Consider the following 16725-nt stretch of genomic DNA (forward strand, 5'->3'; position numbering starts at 1 on the left):
GTTCTCAAGCGATGCTGATACTGCTGATCTGGGTAAAACACTTGCAAACCACTGGTTTAGATTCTTATCCCTGAAGGCAAATTATAACCACCAGAGGGGATGTTATTTCACACTGCTGATCAGGCTCCATCTCAGAGTGAGTAAAATAGAATATCTGGGGCTTGCAGCAGAGTATGCTAAAAATATCTCAGGTGATTCTAATATACAACCAAAGCTGAGGGAGGGGAAAAAAAGAGGAACCAAAACAACTTTAAAAAATTTATCTGGTCTTAAAGTTCCGTTGTGGCTCAGTGGGTTAAGGATCCTGCATTGTCAGTGCTGTGACTCGTTAGAGCTGTGGCATGGGTTGGATCCCTGGACCAGGAACTTCTGCATGCTGTGGGCATGGCCAAAAAAAGAAGAAAAAAAGTTTATCTGGTCTGAACACATTAGTGAAATGTTTTCTTTTCTAATCATATTTGTTTATTAGATGGGGACAATTTTTAAGTAATTATTTCATAATAAGGAATAAATGAGATTGCATAAAGATGACATTACCAAGTGACTATGCATTGAAAGTAATTTAAACTTAGTCAATTTTATGCTACAAATTCTATAAAATGCTTAGAATATAAGGTGGTTGTAGAATTTTCCTCTTAAAATACTGTTCTTGTACATTTTTGCCATTTATAAAACTACTCTATGCCCCAGTTAATCATATTATCTTTATTAGCTTTGTGTAGACAGCATAAGGAACATTGAGGTGCTAATGCCTAAAATTCTACCTCTTCATTTTTCTCTATACAGTGAAAGATGCAGATGCACTTTGTATGGACACACAGATTCTGTGAACAGCATCGAGTTTTTTCCTTTTTCCAACACACTTCTCACAGCTTCTGCAGATAAGTCCCTGTCTGTATGGGATGCAAGAACGGTAAGCAAAGCAATACTTTTTCCGGATTTGATAAGTCTAGTCACTCTTAGTCATTTTCCAGGTACCAGGTACAACTTAAAATTGTACAGGGGCATGTAGGGTAAAAGAATGGTTAGTAAGTTCCTATTTACAAGATCATCTTGTCTATGTGCTTTTATCTACTCTGCCTCCTAAATATATAACTATAAAATAATGTAACTACTTCATTAGACATTAATGCAACAATTATTTACTGAGATAGAAACTTGACTGATACAATAAATATGACAGGGAAACACACAATCTTTGCTTAAGGACCTTGTAATTTGGAAAGGAAGGAGAAAAAGAGATTATTTTAATGCAATGAGATATGTGTTAAAATGGAAGAAGACACAAGATACAGGGGAAGAGCAAGGAGGAGGACCCTCATCTGCCTAGAAGAGTGTGGACGGCTTCCAAGAGGAGGCTGGCTGTACTTGGGCTGAGATTTGGAGGGTAAGTAGGCTATATCAGGTAATCTCAAGAAGACGGCTTCCAGGAAAGAGCAGTACTTAAGTAGTAATATGTCTGAATAAAGCTTAAGGAAGAAGGAAGAAAAGATAAGCAAGGGTATACAGATAGACAAAAACAAGAACATGAAGTAGTTAATCGAGTTTTATAGTGTTTCCGAGAGAATCTATTAAACCATGTTAAGCAAACAGGGTAACATAATCAGGTTTTCCTTTTAGAAAGATTACTTTAGTAGAGTAAGGGAGTGGCGTTTCATTGAGGAGGCTAGTACAGCAGGCTGTGAGCAGATGAGAATCTGAACTAGGAAATTATTTATGAAAATGAAAATGAAAAGTTCAAGATATGTTTATCTCTCAAAATCTGAAGAGTGATTGGAGATGGATACTATGGAAGGAAAGGGGGTTTAAGGTGACCAACTGGCCCAGCTTATCCAGGACTAGGAGTTGTCCTGGGTTGTGGAATTTTCAGTGTTAAAACTAGATAACACTGGATTACTCTGGTTTCAAAAGTGAATTAGATGTGAAGAAATGGAGGTGAAATGTGGGAATTACATTTTCAAAGAGTTTAATTATGGAGATGAAGACAATAAATGGCTCTTCCTTTAGGATCAAATTGAGGATCCTCCCTTGCTGTGATAGAAGACAACATTTTTCTTGCTTAGGGTAAGAGAGACGAAGGAATTGAAGATTCAGGAAAGAGAAAACATTAAGTGAGCACAGACTTTGGTAATCTGAGGAATGCTAAGGTGTGAATAACTCCATTTATGTTCTTCATGACATTTGATGAGGGTAATGAAGGAAATTAGGACTCCAGAAGACTATACTAAAAAGAAAAAAAAATTATGTAATTTCTGGTTCATGGGTCAGTAAAGACCTGCAACTTGTAGTGTTTCACATTTACCTTCCTATATACAGCATAAGATCAACATCAATAAAGGAATATGATGATGAACATGTGGATGGTATGAACAAGGAGTTCAGTATGGGAGGCCCTATGTAGTCATATGAGGCAAATTGATTTAGGATAAATAGAGAACAAGGAGTCTCTGGGTTCACATGTTATAGGAAAAAGCTAACGGTAGAGGGCAAATGCCTTAGATACTACTTTACATGCTGCAGACATTTAGATTTCCGAGGAAACAGCAGTCAAGAGGCATTGTGGGAAAAGTGTATCAGACATGAATTTAGAATAAAATCAGAATGATTTTTTTTTTGGTAAAAAAGTCCCATGCTCTCTTCCTTGCTTTAAAATAGCGTAGACCCTGTTACAACAGAGTTCACTCCTGCTAATGGAGCATCAACAGATAAGCAAGATTTTCAATGCCTTTAGCCTACATACTTAGATGTGAAGTGTGTGTAAAAAGCAATTGGTAAAGGAAAACACACAGAGAAAATATTAATTTAGCAGTGACCTGAATTTTATGCTCATTTTCTTTTGATTTCGGCTTTTTTTTCACTCTGAGTGCTATAAATGAGTGTTCTCAAAAAGCATTTCTCTTATTCATTTTATCTCCTGTGGAAAAACTGGAACACTAATGCTTGGAAGTAAAACTCCTCTTATTAAGAGAAGTTGTCTCTTACATATCTGCCTTAAATGTATAGAGTTGTTTATTGGTGACGACCTTCCTAACTATTGTTCAGAACTTTTTGTATACTGATCTCATTTCCTATGATATCTCTAAGAGCAGGAAGAGGGTGATTCAGCACAGCCACAGGGCTTTGGCATATAGTAGAATAGCATTTAAATTGAATGTATGTTCAAAGAAAGGTTGCATTTCTTTAATCAATATTATTATATATTATAAAAATTGTTTTAATGACAAATTAAAATTTATATTATTAATATTGTAATTTTGTTGTTACTATGCAAGGCATGCTAGCTTTATATTCATTAATATTAGAGAAAGGAGTCTAAAATACTTGGCTATAAAGTGTTGCTCATAAATAATGGTAAATGCATCAATGATTAGAAATAAATTTCACTTAGTTAATCTATTTTCTGAAAATATTTTCAAACCAGATGGTAAAAAAATATATTTAAATTGGCGTCCATATAAAATAGAATTGACCTGTAAAAACAAAGGAAGATCTACTTAATTTAGGTTTATAGTCAATGCAGGTTGTTAACTGAATATTGTTATAAAAGTCTACAAATAACATATGACAGTGACTCAAACAGAATCATTTCATTTAAATTGCATTAGGCAGTTCTGGGAGTTCCCGCCATGGTTCTGCGGAAATGAATCTGACTAGCATCCATGAGGATGTAGGTTTGATCCCTGGCCTCACTCAGTGGGTTGAGGATCTGGTGCTGCCATGATCTGTGGTGTAGGTCAAAGATACAGCTTGGATCCTCCGTTGCTGTGGCTGTGATGTAGGCCAGCAGGTACAGCTCCAATTTGACCCCTAGCCATGGGACCCTCCATGGGAGCAGCCCTAAAAAAAAAATTAAATAAATAAATAAATAAACAAAAATGTTTTAAAAAAATAAATCGCATTAGGCAGTTCTGATGAGTTTGTTTCAGATTTATTTACCTCATTTATTTAAAATAATTTTTCAAAAAAAACTCATGAAATAGTCATTTTTTAAAAATGTACATTTTATACATGGCTTTAAAAGGGTACATGTTATGTTGTTTATATAATATGGAATTGTTAGCTTTTCATAACACAATGATTTATGAAGGAGTTAAATTTATTTTGTAGTTAAATATTATGAGACATTGAAAAAAATAATCAGGATAACTACAGATTTTTCCATGCAATAGAAAAAAAACCGGAACAACATACTGGGAGGGGTGATATTATTAGATGTATTACATCAACTGTGTAATATTCTAGCATTCTTTATAGCTTTTATATTATGTTAATTCTGTGATAAATTATAGACTATCAGGTTATACTGAAAATCTGAACCTGAAATGAGATGAATGGTTTCCTTCTCTTCTTAGTAAAGCAAAAGCAGAACATTTTGTCACCTCAATGCGACCATTTAGTATTGAGACTTCAAAAATATTTTTAATGAAAAAAAAAGACCAGTAGATTCCTATATTATATTCCTATACATTAGTTTTAAACCTCTTTCTCCCTTTCCCAAACATATACTAGTTTTAAATCATTAACCTAATCTAACAGTTTATTGTCAAAGATAATGAATATGGGAACCTCTAAGTCAACCTCTATGTTAACTGGACAGGTCAGCTCTGAATTTTGTGGGAGACAGCAGAAGGATATAAATCTTTGTAATTACCGAACAAAGGCTATTAAATAACTTGCAGTTTGAAAACTCATGCAATTGCTCTGTTTTACAGGACTAACTCATGCAGAGTATTTTTCCCCAAAGTTATGAAACAGTAAAATTATTTTATTAAAATTGGAAAAGATTGTAATATTACCAGAAAAAGATGTATAATATAGCACATTTAATGAAAACTTATCCTCAAAAAAGTGACATGAAAAATTCAAATATATATCAGTGATGTAAAAGCCCATTTAAAATAAATGCAATAAGATTATTAGTTATTCACAAGTCCAATAAAATAATAAGACTTTAGAATCTTTTTTGAAAAAAAATGTGTTCACTGTACAGTAAGACATAGAATGAGTAATACATCTGTGAGTTGTTCAGAGCTGGGCTGGCAAAAATCAGAGTTGCTGACATTTCATCTCTTGTGATGATTCAGACACACAGATGTCATGCCCCAGACTGCCTTTGGTGGCCATGCCACCATCCCTAGACTAACCGAAGGCTTTTGTCCAGCGTACTACGTTGTTCCAACTTAGCTGTAGCGGAAAGATTCAGGAATTGATCACTATGAGTTCCTATGAAGTGAAAAAAACTAGGAACTCACCGAAAAAGTTACTCTTGGGTCCTGTGTGGATCCTTCACATTTCAACCTGCATCCTGGCTTCCTGGTTTCTTCAGATGGCATCTGGTGAACTCTCAGAGAAGCCTAACATTATTCAGAAGCAAAAATGTGGAAACAAAGGCAGGTTGTACCTTCTCTAAGTTTTATTCCTCAGCCACATTTGGCTTGGTAATATTTATTGAAGGTCTTTGTGCCAGGCAGCATCATCCGGGGTTCTAGATTGTTGATGGTGACAGAGTCCTTGCCCTCAACGAACGCATAGTCTACTAGGGAATAGATATGAAGATAAATTGTTTTAAAATAACGCAGTAATTCCTATATACTGACTATAACATTATAACACTAGCTTTGGCTTTTTGTGCCAAAGAAGTTAAAAATTAATTTATTTTTGTAGTTAAATATTATGAGATGTTGAAAAAAGTAACCAGGATAACTATAGATTTTCACCAACTGGTCAGTGGAAGAGTCAGGAATCTGGCTGGCTCTCCAACCTTAATTCTATATTGTTATTTTACATCTGCTAATTTTCGTGTTAAAAATGGCATTACAGCAAGCAAAATGAGAAATATTTTCCAAAATATTGGTTTAACATTGTAATTCAGCAATTCACAAGTTGGATCTATGCTGGAATCTAGCAACTGTCAGAGCTGCAAATGACTCCCCACAAAGACACAAAACTCTAAAGAAAAATGTCCATCATGCTCTGTAGTGTAGCTGCCAATTCAGATACTGGATTTTAAAATCCATCTAACTATGCAAAGGCATTTTTGTTAAAATTTTGCTAGCCATTTCTCTTTTCCTTTGATTTATCATTTGGTCTCATAAACTAACTAGAAGTTTTCAAATATTTTAAAATAAAAAGGAAAATTCTATTCCTGCATCTTTAAAGGAGTTTGACTGAACTGCTTTGAACAGTGATTGCCCTTATGTAGATCTGGCAGGTGAAACACTTCCAAACAATTGTTATCAAATGCTCCATAAAGCAAGTTTCTTTTGAAAATGATTCCTTTTTGTTCACTGTTAAACTATCACTTTTACTTTGATGGTATGATTAACTTTATTATCATTTTCAAAATTATCTGCTTTAAAGTACATGGTTGACAAGTGCTTGTCATCACATAAAAGGTCAACAAATTAGAAATACATGTATTTGAAGGAAAAAAGCATGTAACTCATCTTTAAGGTCAACTTTAAAATAAGTGCTTTGCTAAAATATAACTGTGAAATTCTGAGGAGGTATGAAATTTTCTTGTTCACTCTCTTGTTTAATATAAAAGATTATGATTCTAGTTATCAAAGGACTCACTTGAATAAAATTAACCAACGTAAAGATGCCCAGAGGGCTCCAAACTGCAATAATACATTGCAGGACATGAAGAAAGCTTCACTGCATTGTTTTCTATAGATCATGATGGACCTTACTTTGCAGACCTCAATTCAAAGACCTGAACATATATTACATAAATTCTATGCAAAGCTTACTGCTCACTCACTAAATAAATGTCAGCTACCACCTGTTATTAAACGCAGTATATCCTAACCACATGAAATTAGCCAATATATGCAATGATCTTCCTTTTGAAAAGGCTTTCCCTTTGCTGTTTTTTTCTAACATACCTCTTCCCCTCTTCAAATGGAGAGTTTACTGCTATTCTTAAAGACTTACTTACTCTTCCCTAAAAAGTTCTCCATGTTTACCCCTCTGGACTGGGTGTCCTAAGGGGCAACTTAGAAAATTTTATACCAAATAGAATTTTGCCTTTTTTTTAAAATTAAGTTCTTAAAATGTTGAACTTGACAAATAAGATATATTTTCCACCAAATACAAACCTTACCAATTTGCTCACTCTTTGTCTAAAAACTAATGACTTTGGTAATGTGGAATAAGCAGATGTGTTTGAAAAATAAATGTATTGAATTGTGTTTCTATGGAGCCCTTGTCTTAAATCCTATATTATGTTGTATGTATGTTAGACAGTACAGCACAATAATGGAACCTAGCTATTCTGCCTGGATTCATTCCCATATTCTGCTGTTTATTAGCAGTGTGGCCCTGGCCGTAATTATCTAAAACCAGTGTACCTCAGTTTCTTCTCTTGTAAAATGTAGATAATGGTAGACCCTATTGCTTAAGATACAGTGGGGATTAAATGATTAGTCATATGAAGTACTTAGAAAATTGATACATATAAGAACTTAATATATTTTACATTTACTTATCGAAATACTTATAGAAGTTGTCATATCATATAGTTGTTTGCATACTCATGTTTTAATATCATGAAACTCTGAGGTTTCTTCTCTACTTTTATAATTTTTGACATAATGGATGCTCAGCAGATGTTGAAGGAAGGAAGAAAAGGGAGAGGAGAGAGGGAAGAAGGGAGGGGGGAGACCAAAAATTAGATGCCTTGCTTTTTATGTAGAAAAACATCTTATATGAAAAATCCAGTTATTTTATTGAAGTCTAATTGGTTTATAATATTGTATTAATTTATATTATGTAGCATATACATACACACACATATGTGTGTGTGTGTATATATATATACACATATATATATACATTCTTTTTCGTATTCTTTTCCATTATGGTTTATCACAAGGTATTGAATATAGTCCCCTGTGCTGTACAGTAGGACCTTGTCATTTATCTATTCTATGTTTAATAATTTCCATCTGTAATCCCAAATTCACAATCTATCCCTCTCCCCCTCCAAACACTCCTAGCAACTACGTCTGTTTTCTACATACATGAATCTATTTGTTTTGTAGATGCTTTTGTTTGTGTCATATTTTATATTCCACATATAAGTGATATTATATGATATTTGCCTTTATCTAGCTTACTTCACTTAGTATAACAATCTCTACATCCATCCTTGTTGCAGCAAATGGCATTATTTCCTTCTTTGTTATGGCTGAATAATATTCCATTATATATGTGTACCCTATCTTCTTTATCCGTTCATCTCTCAACAGCACTTAGGTTGTGTCTGTGTCTTAGCTATTGTGAATAGTGCTGCTGTGAACATCGGGGTGTGTTTATCTTTCTAAATTATAGTTTTCCTTTTGTATATGTCCAAGAATTTGATTGTTGGATCATATGGCAACTCTATTTTTAGTTTTTTGAGAAACTTTAATACTGTTTTCCATAATAGCTGCACCAATTTAATTCCCATCAACAGTGTGGGAGGGTTCCATTCTCTCTACATGCCCTCCAGCATTTGTTATTTGTAGACATTTTAATGACATCCATTCTGACCAGTACTAGGTGGTACCTCATTGTAGTTTTTATTTGCATTTCTCTAATAACTAGCAATATTGAACATCATTTCATGTGACAACTGGCCATCTATATATCTTCTTTGGAGAAATGTCTGCTTAGGTCTTCTGCCCATTTTTTGATTGAGTTGTTCATTTTCTGGTTATTGAGTTGTATGAACTATTTGTATAAATGTAAGTATTTAAAAAAAAGAAAATAATAGTGTAAATCAGTTGAATAAGTCATAAGGTTTCAAAAGATTCTTTACTTCATTAAATGCTTCATTTCTTTTTATATCTCATATACATCATATATTATCTTTGCATACATAACACAGATGCTATCATTCTTTTTCTCTTAACCTTTGTAGTGAAAAGTAGCATGACAAGGGCCAGTAGTGGGAAGACTACATTTTTATATCTGGTGGTCAGGCTTTGAAAAAAGTCATATTTCAATAATGGAAACAATGATTGATAATCACTGTGCATTTCTAACTGAAACATATGGATAGATTAGTTTTATGAGATTATTTTGATTCTGTAAGAGTTAGAAATAATTCATACTTCATGCATTTAATTTAAGTTGAATCCAATAAAGACATAAAGTTGTGTATGAGGGTATAATAATAGGTAAAATTCCTACCAATTGTTTAGGAGAACTTGAATATTCTTGACAAGACTGTACTTTGCTCTTGTCATAGTTAAGACACTACTTTGCATTGTCTTTTATATTGAATTGTATGAGTTGGGTTGAATTCCAGGATTAGAGGGAACAATCCAAAAGAAAAATATCAGATATTAACAACTCATCCATTGAGTAAATATGACATGAGCTAGAAATGGGCTAAATCATTTCAAAAACATTTTTTTCCATATGCTTGCCCAATTTTTATTTCATAGCTGAAATGGGTTATTTATATCAATTTGAAAGTATTTATATTACTAGGAGAGAAATAATCATCTAGGAAATTATGAAATTTTGGTTCCATAGATATAACAGTTCAGTTCCTCTTAGGTTATTTAATAATAGCTGTAATGAAATAGCTAGTATTTATTTTGTCAGACATTTAGATACATTGTTATATTTAATCACCACAGACAATATTGCAATTTAAAGAATATTACACCATATCATAGCTAAAAAGCTGAAGATTAGAGATGTTAAATAATTTTTTCAAAGGTCTACCACTGTTAAGTGATAGTCTTGAGATTGCAGCCCTCTTCCTTTTGGAAATGAAGTCCACATTCCTTCACCACTATGTGCTATCTGTATTTTTACACAATATTGCATAAATCTTAATCATTGAAAGGAATTTATAAGCATGTGTCTGTGATACTGAGTTTGATGCTGTTCCATATAAAGTGAAAATCTAACTCATTTTCATGACCTTGTACTCTTTATCATAATATATATTCTTAGAGTAAATATTAATGTAAAACATAATTATTTAGTTTAATATTCTTATAAGAATAATCTAATACATTCTCAGTTTAACAGAGTTGTTTTCCATTCCCTGTTTTAATTATGTAAACAACTCTTTCTTACGTTCATTCAGATTGCCAGTGAAATTATTTGGATAGCTGATTAGTGGGAATTAAAACCAAAGGAGAGGCATGGATATCACATTTTTAGGTTTGAGAGAACCTAGGTGTGGTCTCTTGGCAAAAATAAATTATTGGACCTATTCAAATAGAGTAAGATATAGAATATCATGTAAGAATATTGAGGGTAACAATCACAGAATTTGTTTTTTAAATAATTATGCATTTTTATAAAGTATAGTTGATTTACAGTGCTGTTGCAATTTCTGTGTAGCAGAGTGACCCAGTCATATATACATGTGCATTCTATTTCTTATATTATCTTCCATCATAGTCTATCTCAAGAGACTGGTTATAGCTCCCTGCGCTATATAGTAGGACCTCATTGCTTCTCCATTCTAAATCTAATAGCTTGCATCTGCTAACCCCAAACTCCTCGTCCATCCCACTCCCTCTCTCTCCACATTCTATTCTCCATGTCTTTGAGTTTCTTTCTGTTTTGGAGATAGATTCGTTTGTGCCATATTTTAGTTTTCACGTATTAGTGATGTCATATGGTATTAGTCTTTCTCTTTCTGACTTACTTCACTTAGTATGGCCATCTCTAGTTGCATTCATATTGCTGCAAATGGTATTATTTCACTTTTTTATGGCTGAATAGTATTCCATTGCATATATATTCCATATCTTTTTATTCCATTCATCTGTCAATGGACATTTAGGTTGCTTCCATGTCCTGACTATTGCGAATAGTGCTGCTATGGACATACAGGTGCATGTATCCATCTTTTTGAACTGCAGTTTTATCCAGATATATGCCCATGAGTGGGATTGCTGGATCACATGGTAGTTCTATACTGATTTTTCTGAGGAACCTCCATACTCTTTTCTATAGTGGTTGTACCAATGTACAATCCCATCACAGTGTAGGAAGGTTCCCTCTCCTCCACATCCTCTCTAGCACTGAATATTTGTAGACTTATCAATGATGAACATTCTGACTGGTGTGAGGTGGTACCCCACTGTAGTTTTGATTTGCATTTCTCTACTAAATAGTGATTTTTACCATTTTTCAAGTGCCTACTGGCCATCCATTTGTCTTCATTGGAGAAATATATATTTAGGTCTTCTGCCCATTTTTTGATTGGGTTGTTTTTTTGTTGTTGTTGTTAAGTTGTATGAGTTGTTTGTATATTCTGGAGATTAAGTTTTTGTGTCTTAGTTCATTTGTAACTATTTTATCCCATTCTGTAGGTTGTATTTTTATATTTATTTTTTAGGGTCATAGAATGTGTTTGACCAAAGGAAATCCCTGTGCATTTTCTCCAGACCTTTCAGCTCTAAGTTTAATGTAGAGAAAATAGAAACTTTGAAATCAGGCAGAATGGTCTTTGAATCCAGATTCTGTCACTTTCTTGTCTGTTTTAAGGCATGATGTTTAAGACCTATACAGTTCAGCATTCTGTTTTTAAAATAGAAATAATAATTAAGACACAGTGTTAACACTGGTGTGATGTATTTGGAAATAAAAAACAAAGGTATTTTTTCCTATATTGGTAGCTAGTAGCAAGTACTCTCATGATTTGCAAGTACTCTCATCTCTTTGCTTGATGGGTTAAATGATGCTTAATGAAATTGAGCAATTCTATTGCAGATTGTTTTACTTGGTGTTTTGTCTGTTGCGGTCACTTTCAGGAACTCAGTGACTGTAATTCATTGCATCAATTTGTAATTTCAATATCCATATAGTGCTTTCTTCATCTGTCTTGCCCATAGTCCCCTAATTTTAGTTCGACATGTAGAAATTACTTAGAAATAATCTTGTCACTTGGTATTTATTCTTTTAACATTCAACCCATTAAGGCTTCAGTAGTGATGGCTTGGCTGTACTTCAAGATCATCTTAACTTTGAATTCATTGTAGCACAACATGTTAATTATAATTTTAGGTACCATTGATGAAACTAGAAATTAAATGCAGCATTTTTGGCAAGTGTTTCTGGCATCCTACTGTGGTTGTGATCAGTATAAAGTAAAACTACACCTCTTGCTATGTAGATCTACAGCACCATAAAATTATTAACAATTAATTAAAGTACATTTCTAATGAATAATCGTGAATGTTCCATATAATCATTTTTTCCAGTTAATTATACTCAAGCCTGTCATTCAATAAAAGATGCTGAAAATAAAGACCACCCACCCTTTTATTCATCACATATGCAGATTATCTGGATCCTTAGTAAACTGAAGTAAATTCAGCACATCAGTTTGTGGAAGTTATGTGTTCTATATTCAAAGGCAAAAAGTCTCAAATGTAGCCAAACAACAAAATTAAATTATGATCAATAAAATATGAAATGGCCACTTATTTATTTGACTACCCACCATCTAAGAAATATTTTCTTTTGGGAAGAAATTCATAATGCATGAAACGTGATAGGAGGCTGGGCTAAGGAAGTCTGGGGTTTTCTGTGTTTGTTTTTGTTTATTTTATGGTTTCTAAGATTTTGGCGTATGGATATGCCGACACAGAACTTTGAATTTGGAGGGCATAATGAAAAAACAAAAGATCAGGTAGAGATTATAGTTGCAGTATTGTTGAGAGTCCACATTTACCAATAACAGTGTCCTGACCAGCCTTTTATCAGGTATTCAACAAGTTTATTATTACTAGTTTCGTTTTCATCTTAGGTTTGTATCCCAAACCTTATAAAGTTTTTCTCTATTTTGGGGGGGGAGATAGTTAGCAAAATAAATTTCTGTTGTTTAGGTTCAAAACCCAAATAGTACAAAATTATTAAAGAGGGTCTAGTAAATACTGAGTGAATGCAAAAAGAAAGCACCAATAATCAACAATAAAAGGGAACCCATGAACCATGGTGTTTATAAAGACCTACAAACCGAAGAAAGGTCATTAATATTTACATATACATATGCATGTATTTTCATCCTAAACTACTCATGATTCTGAGTAAAAAATTGTTTATGTAACAATAAAAAATTATTTATATGTAATAATGATCAAATTTATAAGCAACGATCAAAACACACTTAGAAGAAGTCATAGTCTTTATTTAAATTTTAATTTTATTGGAACATCTTCCTTTTCAGATTCTTTTCCCATACAGGTCACTACAAAGTATAAATTATATTTCTATACTGTAGGTCCTTACTACTCATCCATTCCCTATAAAGTAATGTGTCAATCCTAACCTCCCATTTTATCCCTCCCCCCAGCATTTACTCTTTGGTATCCATTAAGTTTGATTTCAAAATCTTTGAGTCTGTTTCTGTGTTGTAAATACGCTCCTCTGCATAATTCTTCTTTTTTTTTTTAATTGAAGTAGAGTTGATTTACCATGTTTCTTCAATTTTTGCTGTTCCCTGTGCTATACAGTAGGGTCCCATTGCCCATCACATCCCAAAAAACCAAACTCCCCATCCCTCTCCACTCTCTCCCCCCCAGAAAACCTCAAGTCTGCTCTCCTTGGGTGTGATCTGTTTCTGTTTTATAGATAGATCATCTCTGCCATATTTTCATTGGCATAAATAAGTGATATCATATGGTATTTGTCATTTTCTTTCTGACTTACTTCACTTGGTATGAAATCTCTAGTTCCATCCATGTTGCTGAAAATGGCATTAGTTTGTCTTTTTATGGCTGAGTAGTATTCCATTGTATATATATATCACTTCTTCTTAATTCATTCACCTGTCGATGGACATTTAGATTGTTTCCGTGTCTTGGCTATTGTGACTAGCACTGTGATGAACATAGGGGGTGCATGAATTTTTTTGAATGAATTTTTGTCCATACATATGCACACGAATGGGATTGCTGGATCATATGGTAGTTTTATATGCAATTTTTAGAGGTACCTCAATACTGTTTTCCATAGTGGTTATGCCAATTTACATTCCCACCAATAGTGAGGGAGGTTACCCTTTTCTCCACACCTTCTCTGGCATCTGTTATTTGTTGACTTGTTGATGATGGCTGTTCTGACCAGTGTGAGGTGGTACCTCACTGTTGTCTTGATTCACATCTCTCTAATAATAAGTGATTTTGAGCATTTTTTCATGTGTCTACTAGCCATCTGTATGTCTTCTTTGGAGAAATGTCTATTTATGTTTTCTTCCCATTTTTCAATTAGGTTGTTTTGTTGTTGTTGTTGTTATTGAGTTGTATGAATTTTTTGTATATTTTGGATATTAGGCCCTTGTCTGTTGCGTTATTTGCAAAGATTTTCTCTCATTCTGTGGGTTGTCTTTTCAGTTTTTTAATGGTTTCCTTTGCTGTGCAAGAGCTTTTGAGTTTAATTAGGTCCCATTGGTTTTTTTTTTATCATCATTATTTTAGGAGGTGGATCAAACAACTGAAAAATAAAAACCATATGATCATCCCAATAGATTCAGAAAAAGCTTTTGATGAAATTCAACTCCCATTTCTGATTAAAACAAAATAAAACAAAACAAAAAAAACTCTCCAGAGAGTGGGCATAGAGGGAACTAATACACAGAAATCAATTGTATTTCTATATACTAACAATGGAAGTTCAGAAAGATAAATCAGAGAAACTGTCCCATTTACCATCCCATCAAAAACAATAAAATACCTAGAAATAAACCTACTAAAAGAGAAAAAAGACCTGTACTCTGAAAACTATAAGACACTGATGAAATAAATCAAAGATGACAAACAGATGGAAAGAAATACCATGCTCTTGGATTGGAACAGTCAATATTGTCAAAATGACTATAGTACCCAAGGCAATCTACAGATTCAATGCAATCCATATAAAATTACCAAGGGCATTCTTCACAGAACTAGAACAGAATATTTTAAAATTTGTATGGAAATGCAAAAGACCCAGAATTGTCAATATTAAAAAAGAAAAACAGAAATGAAGGAATCAGGCTCCCTGACTTCAGACAATACTACAAAGCTACGGTTATAAAAAAATATGGTACTGGCAGAAAAACAGAAATATAGATCATTGGAACAGGATAGGAAGCCCAGAAATAAACCCAAGCAACAAATTTATGACAAAGGAGGCAAGAACATACAGTGGAAGCAAGACACAATGGAGGAAAGACAGTCTCTCCAATAACTGGTGCTAGGAAAACTGGAAAGCTACATGTAAAAGAGTGAAATTAGAATACTCTCTAATACCATACACGAAAATAAATTCACAAAGATTAAAATAAGGTCAGATACTATAAAACTCTGAAAATATAGGCAGAACACTCTTCAACATAAATCACAGAAACATCTTATTTGATCCCCCTCCTAGAATAAGTTACTCTGCATCATTCCTTATTGACTTCCACATATCAGTGAACTCATATGTTTGTCTTTCTCTGTCTGACTTACTTCACAATTTCTAGGTATATCCTCATTGTTTCACATGGCATTATTTCAGTCTTTATGTTTTTTTAAGACTGAATGATATTCCATTGTAATTATATACCACATCTTCTTTATCTGTTCCTCTATTGGTGGACATTTAGGTTGCTTCTATGTCTTGGCTATTGTAAATAGCACTGCATAGAACATTGGAGTGTGGGTATCTTTTGGAGTTAGAATTTTTTCTGGGTAGATCCCCAAGTGTGGGATTCCTGGATTACATGTTAGTTCTGTATATAGGTTGTTAAGGAATCTCCATAATGTTTTCCATAGTGGCTGCACCAATTTACATTACTACAAACAGCATAGAAGGATTCCATTTTCTCCACACCATCTCCAGTATTTATTGTCTGTAGCCGTTTTGATGATGGCCATTCTGCCTGGCATGAATTGATACTTCATGGTAGTTTTTATTTGTATTTCTCTAATTATTAGTGATGTTCAGTATCTTTTCACATGCCAAGTGGCCATCCGTCTGTCTGGCTTTTGAGAAATGTCTATTTAGATCTTGTTCCCATTTTTTGATTGGGTTGTTATTTGTTTTGATATAGAGCTATGTAAGATGTTTGTATATTTTCAAGATTAATCCCTTGTCCATCATTTTTTTGCAAAGATTTTCTCCCATTTTGTGGGTGGTCTTTTCAGGTTGTTTTATTTATTTATTTATTTATTTAATTTGCTGTGCAAAAGTCTTAAGTTTAATTAGGTTCCATTTGTTTATTTTTGTTTTTATTTCCATTACTCTAGGACTTGGATCCAAAAAGATATTTCTCAAGTTCCCATCATGGCTCAGTGCTAATGAACCCAGCTAGTACCCATGAAGATGTGGGTTTGATTCCTGTCTTTGCTCAGTGGGTTAAGGATCCTGAGTTGATATGAACTGTAGTGTAGGTCACAGATGTGCCTCAGATCCGAAATTGCTGTGGCTGTGGTGTAGGCCCACAGCTATAGCTCCAATTCAACCTCAGCTTTGGAATTTCCATATGCTACAGGTGCTGTGCTAAAAAGCAAAAAATAAAAAAAAAAGAAAGTATACAGACTGGAAGTCTGTTTATGTCACATTTGTCACTTTTGAGTAACAAAGGATGGGTAGGTACCAAAGTTATAGACACTGGAAATCATCTGCAGCATTATGTCATCATTGTTTGTTTGACATCAGGATTCCAACAAGCCTGGTACAGACGTCTTGGGAAAACTGTCTCAGCAGATATCTGCTTTAACTCCAGTAAATCTTTACTTT

General features: G+C 33.6%; 1 long non-coding RNA gene across 1 annotated transcript in view; it reads left to right on the top strand.

Annotated features, from left to right (window-relative positions):
• The first annotated feature begins 786 nt into the window (after positions 1-786).
• Positions 787-16725, top strand: part of LOC125123514 (uncharacterized) — a 131524-nt gene continuing 115585 nt past the window's right edge. The window contains exon 1 of the long non-coding RNA XR_007134084.1: positions 787-913. This is a non-coding gene — a long non-coding RNA (uncharacterized LOC125123514). The remainder of the gene's footprint in view (positions 914-16725) is intronic.

Source organism: Phacochoerus africanus, chromosome 3, assembly GCF_016906955.1.
Source record: "Phacochoerus africanus isolate WHEZ1 chromosome 3, ROS_Pafr_v1, whole genome shotgun sequence".
NCBI classification, from domain to species: domain Eukaryota; kingdom Metazoa; phylum Chordata; class Mammalia; order Artiodactyla; family Suidae; genus Phacochoerus; species Phacochoerus africanus.